The sequence below is a fragment of the Lissotriton vulgaris genome, unplaced genomic scaffold, assembly GCF_964263255.1.
Source record: "Lissotriton vulgaris unplaced genomic scaffold, aLisVul1.2 SCAFFOLD_2322, whole genome shotgun sequence".
Lineage (NCBI taxonomy): Eukaryota > Metazoa > Chordata > Amphibia > Caudata > Salamandridae > Lissotriton > Lissotriton vulgaris.
Window position 1 is genome coordinate 26,230 of NW_028249321.1, and position 8,743 is coordinate 34,972.

An 8,743-nucleotide genomic window follows, 5' to 3' on the forward strand; every position below is an offset into this window, starting at 1 on the left:
AACCTGTGACTTATGTATTGGCATACCCTGACCCTGACCCTTGTTGTTCTTGTTCTGGAGCCCTGTTAACTGGTTGACTGACTTGGGTACTACATGGGGAAACGCAGGGTGTCTACAGCTCCTGGGGGGCCACGGCTGGCACCTTTGGCTCAGTGGTGACCATGGACTCGTTTTTGGAGCGGGCTGCATCGGTGCTCGATAAGGCATTGAGTTGGTGAACCGACGTCTTACTAGATCTCCTGTAACTGCCATCCTCCCTTGCATATGTGTGCAAAGGAATGTGGATAGTGTTGACAAATCTAATAATAACTTGGGGGTCCAAGAACCGGTCGGATTGAACAGATCGAACAGTTGTCAACAGTTACCCCTTACACCGACGATCTTGGTTAATAACCCCAGGAGGTACAACGTACATTAAAGCAGGAGACAAGAGGGGGCTACGTACGTTAGTCACTCAATTAAACCATTAGCTGCTGGACTAGCTACAAGAGGGAGACCAGGAGGTGTTGAGTTGGTCAAGGGACGGGCACAAAAAGAAAGGGCCAACTGCCTGTGGAGATGGGTAAAAAACCAAGAGCCGATTCGACATCTCAGAAGGCCATAGTCAACCAAGGACTGACAAAAGTAGATCTGATGTGCATTTTAGAATCCTTTCACGATTCCTTGAGGGTTATGATTGACACTAAGTTGGGATCAATAATCCAACGTTTGACCACGATTGAAAAGGGTATTTCTGAACTCAAATGTTGTGTACAGCTAGGAGCAGGTGTAGCCGCTAATCTGGAATCAAGGCCATTAATGGCTCCCTGAACATCGGATTGATCTACCTTGGGAGGCTTACATACAAACACCAGGGAACCTCTACTTTCCCCACTAAGGTCATCGAGGACCTGTGCACATTCGCGTCTAGTCTCGCCCCCCTCATGATTCATTCTGTGCCAAAACTGGGCATAATCTCTGGCCAAATGGAAAGATTGGCTACACGGGATCAACCCATTCTGGAGTGTAACGCACCTGGGGAGCAACACCAGGCGAGACAGGAGGGCTCGCCGCAGAAATCTATGCAGCACCTGCCTATTATCCATCTGCCAGCAGAATCGACCCCATATGTTGTGATACTGAGGAACGTGCCAACTGTCCCTTAGAGCACCAAGTAGGACTACACTCAATTGAAGAACAAGGTATTACATTGGCTATCCTGTAATAGAGTTTTAGGAATCTGGGTAGAGAAAAACATCAATATGGTGCGAAGGGTCAACTGGTTCAGCAGCTCTCGTAAGTTGTGCAAGGGTGACTGTGTAATTGTCAATTTTAATCAACCTCCCATTGCAGAAAGGATTTTCTTCACAATTTTGAATAATGCCAATTTTGGTCCTAAGACAACCATCATGGCTTTACCTCTTCGTTTCTTTTACAAACCTGAACCATTGGGGCAGAATTTTTTGTGTGTGTTTTTTTTAGAGGTTTACATAGCGTGAACTAGACCTGAGGCATTGGGTATCAGAGGGTTTTACATGAGCACCAGTTTTGTTACAGATGAACACATTCATGGTTATTACTTTTAGGGCCCCAGTTAACAGTCACATACCATTATACTCATCTTCCAGGAATTTAAATCTGAATTTGGCTCCTGATCCAAATTGTTGGAATTGGGCAGTACATGGCCGTAGGAGCTACCTCCTCCTCCCACTTTGGAGCTAACAAATAATTTTGCACCCCTGGCTACCTTGGACGCTTATGATTGACTTAGTGGGCCTGCTTTCACGAATTCAGTGACATCTACTAACCTGCAGGGAACCTCATGGCTAAGTACTAGGACCATGGGTGAAACCGACAGAAATGTTATATCTTGGATCATTGCAGGTCTAACCAACACGTTTTCTAACCCCATTGTGGATTGCCTATATAAAACAATTCAGTGTGATTTGTTTGCAGGAAACATGGCTGACTGGAAGCAGTTTACCACTGGAGGGATACAAGTAGTTTTCTGTCCCGGCTACCCCCCTCATATGCTGGAAGACCAAAGGTGTCCTTGCAGTTTACATTTTCCTGGCAGTTGAATGCAAGTTGTTGGACTTGCCTACAGACAGCCTGTGTATACAGGCCCTGGTACTCTGTAGGGGGTCTAATAATTTGGGCCTCATACATTTTTATAACTCAACATCTTGCACCAAGGGTGTATGTAATATTTCTTCTTTGTAAGGCAACATCTTAATATCACTTTCCGAAATGTTGTGATTTCTGGGGATTTTAATATTCACACATGCGGTGATCCTAGGGTATGTAGATTGGCTGATATGGGCTGTCCACGTGTGAGAGGAATCCATTTTGAACATTCCCTACAAGGGGAGACACAGAATGGCCTCCTCCATGAATTTAATTTATTGTCCCTCATGTGTTTATCTGACCCTTGTAGCAAGGCCATTATTCCATCCTTTAAAGGTAAGGGTGATGGTTGATTTATATATTTTATTTTGGTATCAGCACCTCTACTAGAATCATACACAGGATTCATTATACAAGCAAGTGTACACAGTGACTTTGAGCCCCTGTATGTTCATTTTCGTGGGCCTTTATTGTTGCATAGAGGGGGGGCCTGGACAAAGTGGGGAAGTGAGAACAATAGATGGTGGGAGGTGGTTAAAATGGACCCAGATATCCCCAGACTAATTTTACAAGTTTATGTCGGTCTCGTGTGCTAATGAGTTTCTGCGTGCACTACTTTGACCTCGGCACTGGGGTAGGACATTAGTGCTATTAAAATTATTTCAGACGAAATAAGTGATTTTTTCATCACTCCAGCTCGGCGATCTGTTATTCAGTCCCCTAAATGGTTTGATTCCCTCTGTTCCCAGGCAGCTAGGAAACTGCAGGAAGCCTTAAATAGGAGCCCAAGAGACCCTATATTAGTGAGATCTTGCCGAAGAGAGTATAAAGCGGAATTGGCAAGGCCTAAGTCCACTTTAAAGGAGGAAGCTTGGAGGGAGTTAATTGGGGCCAGCACGTTGAGGGACAGTTCCAGATTCTGGAGCATAATCAACAGTCCCTTTTTATACTCTGAGGAAGGGAGTGCAGTAGGTGCCCACATTACTGAGGAGGAGTGGGTGCTCCACTTTGAAGTCATGTTTGAGTGCCCCCCTGAGCCGAACTATTCTTTTTTTCCGGGAGGCAGGTACACCTCACATGGTTTTCAACTTATCAGAGGTCAAGGATGGTATTGTCAGATTGACTAGTAACAAAGCCCCGGGACCTGATGGCATTCTAGCTGACCTCTTTAAATAAGATCTAACTTTTTGGGCGCCGGTTATTACTGCAGTTTTGAATGCAGCAGCAAAATCCGGCTGTCCTGAGTCTTGGGCTACCTCTACCAAAGTGCCAGTTTAAAAAAAAGGCAATCTGGATGCGCTCATTGGTACAGACTGATCTCCTTGTTGGATTCGGGGATTAAGGTGGGGGGTCGAGTACTTTTAGATAGGCTGACCACTTGGACATTCAGTATGGGTTCCACCCTGGGCGCTCGACTGTGGCCCAGTGTCTCAACCTATCCATGATTCTCAATAAATATACAGTTGCCCGCCCTGGCATGATTTATCTAGCGTTCATGGATCCGTCCTCCGCGTTTTATTGCATGAGCAGGCCCAAACTGTGGCAGACCATGTTGGCTATTGGGTTAGATGATAATATTGTCTATTTCTTCACCAAGCAACTAAGGCGCAGGTTAGATTCTTCGAAGATTTATTTATTTATTTATTTATTTATAGCGCGCCAGAATAGACCCCCAAAGGGGTATCTCTGCGCTATAGACAGTCACAGTGAAAAAAGCCTTACATTTAAGAATCGAGGGGGAACAGATGGGTCCTAAGCTGTTTCCTAAATTGACGGTGTTCTGCGCATTGTTTTAATTGAGCAGGAAGTCTATTCCAGTGATGGGGACCCAGGTAAGATATGGCCTTTCCACCTTGTCTGGCTCGTTTGATTCTGGGTACTGCAAGAAGATGTTTTTGTGATTAGCGAAGGGACCTCTGGGGGACATAGGGAGTACATTTATCCACCAAATAACTTGGACCTGGATTGAAAAGGGTCTTATGAATGATACAGCACACCTTGAACAGTACCCGCTTTCAAATCGAAAGCCAGTGGAGAGAGGCCAACAGAGGCTGAGAGGCCGTCCTCGGGGCACATTTGAAATCAGGCGAGTGGCCGTATTCTGGACGACCTGTAATCTGTCCACTGCAGCCTCATTGGCAGACAGCAGTAGGCTGTTGCAATAATCTTGGCAACTTAGTATAAGTGCCTGGGTTAACATCTTCCTAGAGGAGGCCGGTAGCAAGGGGAGAATGCGACGTAAAAGGCCCAACACATGGTAGCATGAACCAACTGTATGGGTGGCATGCTCTTTCATGGTGAGGGTCTGTTCAAGGCGAACGACAAGGTTTTTTACACAAGTTTTGGGAGCTAGGGGGGAACCAAAATCTGAGGGCCACCAGTCGGGAGTCCACAATAATCGGGCTTCCCCGAAAAGCATTATTTTGGTTTTCCCCACATTTCATTGTAGAAAATTAGTCCTCATCCATTGAGAGATGGTCCTCATCCCCTAGGAGAAGGCAGCCTGTACAGAGGGGGTGAACTTGGCAAAAGGAAAGAGCAGTTGAGTATCGTCAGATTGGCCAAGGGAGCCACGTAGATATTGAACAAAGTAGGGCTCAAACAAGAGCCCTGTGGGACTCCCTTGGATAACTCTGTCGCGGCAGAACGATAGGGTCCAAGGTTAATTGCCTGAGAGCGGGTGTACACCATGGATGGATCTCGACCCTCTTTGTGTTTAATTTTTATATGAACGATTTGGATAAAGTGCTACAAACGACAAGAGTCGATAACCCGCAGGTAGGCCGACGTAGTCTGCCGAATTTCTTATACCTGGAGGACGCGGCCCTTATATCCAGGTCCGCCAGGGGGTTACAAATTCTGCCTGACTTCTTCTCTGCCTATCTAATGGCCCGGGGTTTATCCATAAACAACTCCAAATCTTTAGTGATGCAGGTGCGCCTTCGCGCGAAAAAGACCTTTCTATTTAGGGTAGGTACTTCTCAGACTCCCCGCACTGATGTCTTTTCATATTTGGGGATTCACATTGGATGAGCAGATCAAATGGGGCCCACTGAAACTAAGAAAGAGGGGAGACTTAGTGTGGGCAAATACGTCCATTATTAATTTTGCTTCCAAATTAGGCAAAAGACCGACAGCGGCACTTTTAAAGAAATATCAGGCCAAGTGTGTCGCAACGTCCTCTTACGGATAAGAAAACGTTTCTAAAGCGTCTATTAGGTCTGCCCAGTGTAACTTCTAATATGGTGGTCTACGAAGTACTGGGGGTCCTCTATTTTTGTGACACATTGGCTCTCCATCCACTAACATTTTGGTTACAAATTTGGCAGAATGAAGAATCGTTGTTAACCCAATTTCTATAGCGAGAGTGTATGACCCATGATTATGCCCATCACATACCATGGCTTAGATACATAAAGAGTAGCTTTGAAAGACTAGGTAGAGCCGAATTATATACTAACCCAGAATCAGTATCTAAAAAGGATTTGGGATGGGTAATTGAGTCCTTTTGCAGCCTAAGGAAATTGGAGAGGGAAGAGCTGGAATTGAGGAAACCTAGTGTTAAAAAAATGTTAATACTGAAAATGACATTATCTTTTAGTACTTATGAACGTTTTTGTTGACTAGGTTTCGCCTTTTTTTTTTTACCTCCTGAATGCTTCGCCAAGGGGAAATAGTAAAGGACAGATCTTAGCATCTTATGGCTGTGACGGTGAGTCTTTGTTTAAATTGACTTAAACTAAGTAAACATTGTGACCCACCGCAGTTTTGATGCTTTATAAACCACAGAATGTAATACTCATAGAATGAATGTTATTCGTAAACAAAGTTTTATATTTGTTTAGTTTTCATCCCCTGAAGAAGGGGCCATCGGGCTTGAAATGCATTGGGCATTTTCTGGAATCAACAAAGAATGTTGCTAATAATGTTTATTTACTGTTCAAAGTTTTTTTAAATGTAGCAAATGTTGATGTGATCATTGAAATACAAAGAATGTCAAATAGTGTTTTGGTTAAAAATGTTGAGTAAAGAGTGATGTAAAAAAACACTAGTAACAGTGCACAGAGGTCAAGTACGATAAACTCGAGGTGTGACGGTGAGTCTCCACAGGACTTCCTTCATTTTTTATTATTTTGTAGGTTTTATGTGATCCCCCCAAAAATGTTATTGTCCCTTTCTAAAGGAGGATGAAATTCAGCCAGGCTCGTCCAGCTCTTATTTATTTATAGCTGTTGCATGAAGATTCTATTCTATTTGTCCTCAATTTCCTTAAATCTGCTGTGAAGCGTAGAGCCTACCTAGATTAAATGGTTGTATCTGTGAGGGTCCACTCTTAATCTAGTCCCCCATATGAGATATAATTATCAGATAGGATCCCGAGAGTCAGCTATCCATTGGTCTATTTAACATTTTATTTTAGGAGACCAAGTATTGTATTGTACTTTGCCTATGATTTGCATGAGATCCGAACAGGGTTTGGTTTTTGCATATGATGAATTGTGTAAGGATTTTAGGAAAGTTTACTAAGTATTGTTTTTAAATATTTCATTTACACATGAAAACAGAATAAAGTTAGCTTGTTTGATTGATTGACTATTGAAAGAAAAGAGCATAAAAAGAACTTCATAGTATCAAATTGATAGTCAGAATAAATCCAACAATTTGCCACTGTTAAGTGTATTATAACTATCACAGAAAATAAGTTACAGAACTTTATTTTTTGTATGACAAAATCTAGCCTTCCAGCAGCCAAGCTCTGAATAGTCAGTCTCTGCCAGGCTAAGCCAAGCTGTCTTAAATGAGGTGTGAAGTGGCCTGACCAGAGACAAATGATTTCCTGTGGGAGGAGAACTGCAAGCTGCGGAGCAAAAAGCAGGATGGGGGTGGTCTTCAAAGAGAGAATGACAGTTTAGGAAGCCCTGGCTCACCCCCACACCCTTCACACCCAGCCAGACAGGAGTCCCAGTAGTCAGATTAGTGAGAGGGCTGGAAGGGGAGTGTTGAGGAAATACCAGTGGGATGGCTTAGCCAGCTCTAATCCTCCAGAAGACATATTCTTGGTCATTCTGGACCAAGAATATGTCACATTTTGATGGAAGTTTCATACACCCGGGTGACACCCTGCACCCCATAGGTCAAGGGTTCCCCCCTGCTTGATGCCCAGAAACTCTGAACATTTATGGGAAAGCTGTAAAGCAACTCCGATTTCTGCCTGGAACAATCAAAAGAAGAAGGACTTCCCTGATGAACACTCAGTCTTCACCCCAAAGGACTGCACTCATAAGGACTGCACCTGCTGCACACCTTGGGGGTCCCCAAATAGGACTTTGCCTTGCTTAAGAAGGATTAAGGAGGGCCTGCCTGAAAGGCAACAGGTACAAAAGAGCTAAAAGAGATCCCTGTTTAAAACTACAAGCAGTAGATAGACTGCCCTAATTGCACTATGAATGACTGCACATGATGCACACTTTGGAACTATAGCCTAAGGAATTAGCCTTGCTTCAGAAATTGAGAGGAGTGGACTACCTGAAACTAACAGGTTAAAAGAGCTTCACCTGCATCATCTCCACCAAGATGAACCCATATGGACCGTGTCCAGGGAACTTTAAATGATTTTACGGTGCATTGTGGGAAACGTAGCCCCAACATCTCAAGGACCATTTCAGAGCTTCTAGACTCTTAGACTGGTATTTTGAACACTTTGAACCAACAAGATGAATTTAGGTTTGAAGTTTTAGAAGTATGGAGAAGTTTGCAAAAAGCTCCATAGGTTGGCCAGGTGCATTGTGGGAGTTGTAGTCCCAGACCCCAAGAGAATATCAGAGAATCAAAACCCTTAACTGGGGCTGTGAAACACTTTACTGCATCAATGAATGCCTCTGGAAATAAGTGTAAAAGTGTTAAATCATAGGTGAGCGCAAATCTGGACTGTGTGCCAGTGTAGTGTGGCCTTTTTTAACACATTGAGCGCTATTTACTTCTAAGCGCTAGTTTTACTTTTAATCTTTTAAAAATCATGTCTCTGGTTCCCTACAATAGATTTTTGTCATTTTTGTGTCTATTTGTTCATGAAAATATAATCTATTTTTATAAAGTGGTGTTGAATTTTTATTGTGTGTAGTATCTAACTAATGTATTGTTGTTTTTAATGTTTTTTGTGTGTCCTAAGTTAAGCCTACCTGCTCTTAGCCAGCTACTAGGGGTTGAGCAAGGGAGTAATTCATTGAGACATTGTCTGAAGCTTTTATTGTGTTTGTGGCCTTATGACTAGTGATAGATTCCTACTTATCACTACTAATACATTTCTTTCCAACAGAGGAGGTCCCATCCACAGGATGATAAAACTCTCAGCCTTGCGAAGTTCAGCTCAGGCATCCTGGTGCCTAGACATTTAGCACATGTTCTTAGCCTGGCTGCCTGACCTGAATGTGAAGAGTGTCTGTCAGGCTAACCTCTGCTCATCCGACCCCCTGCTTGCAAAAAGCTGGGGGGTCGGGCCCTCCATCTTTAAAGACGAGCCGCACCTGATCATCATTCGTTTTAATTAATCGTTGACATGCATGATGTTTCTTTCCTCCATGGATACAATAATGGTTGCCATGCTCCTTTCAACATTTCACTTTTTCATTCTTGCAGG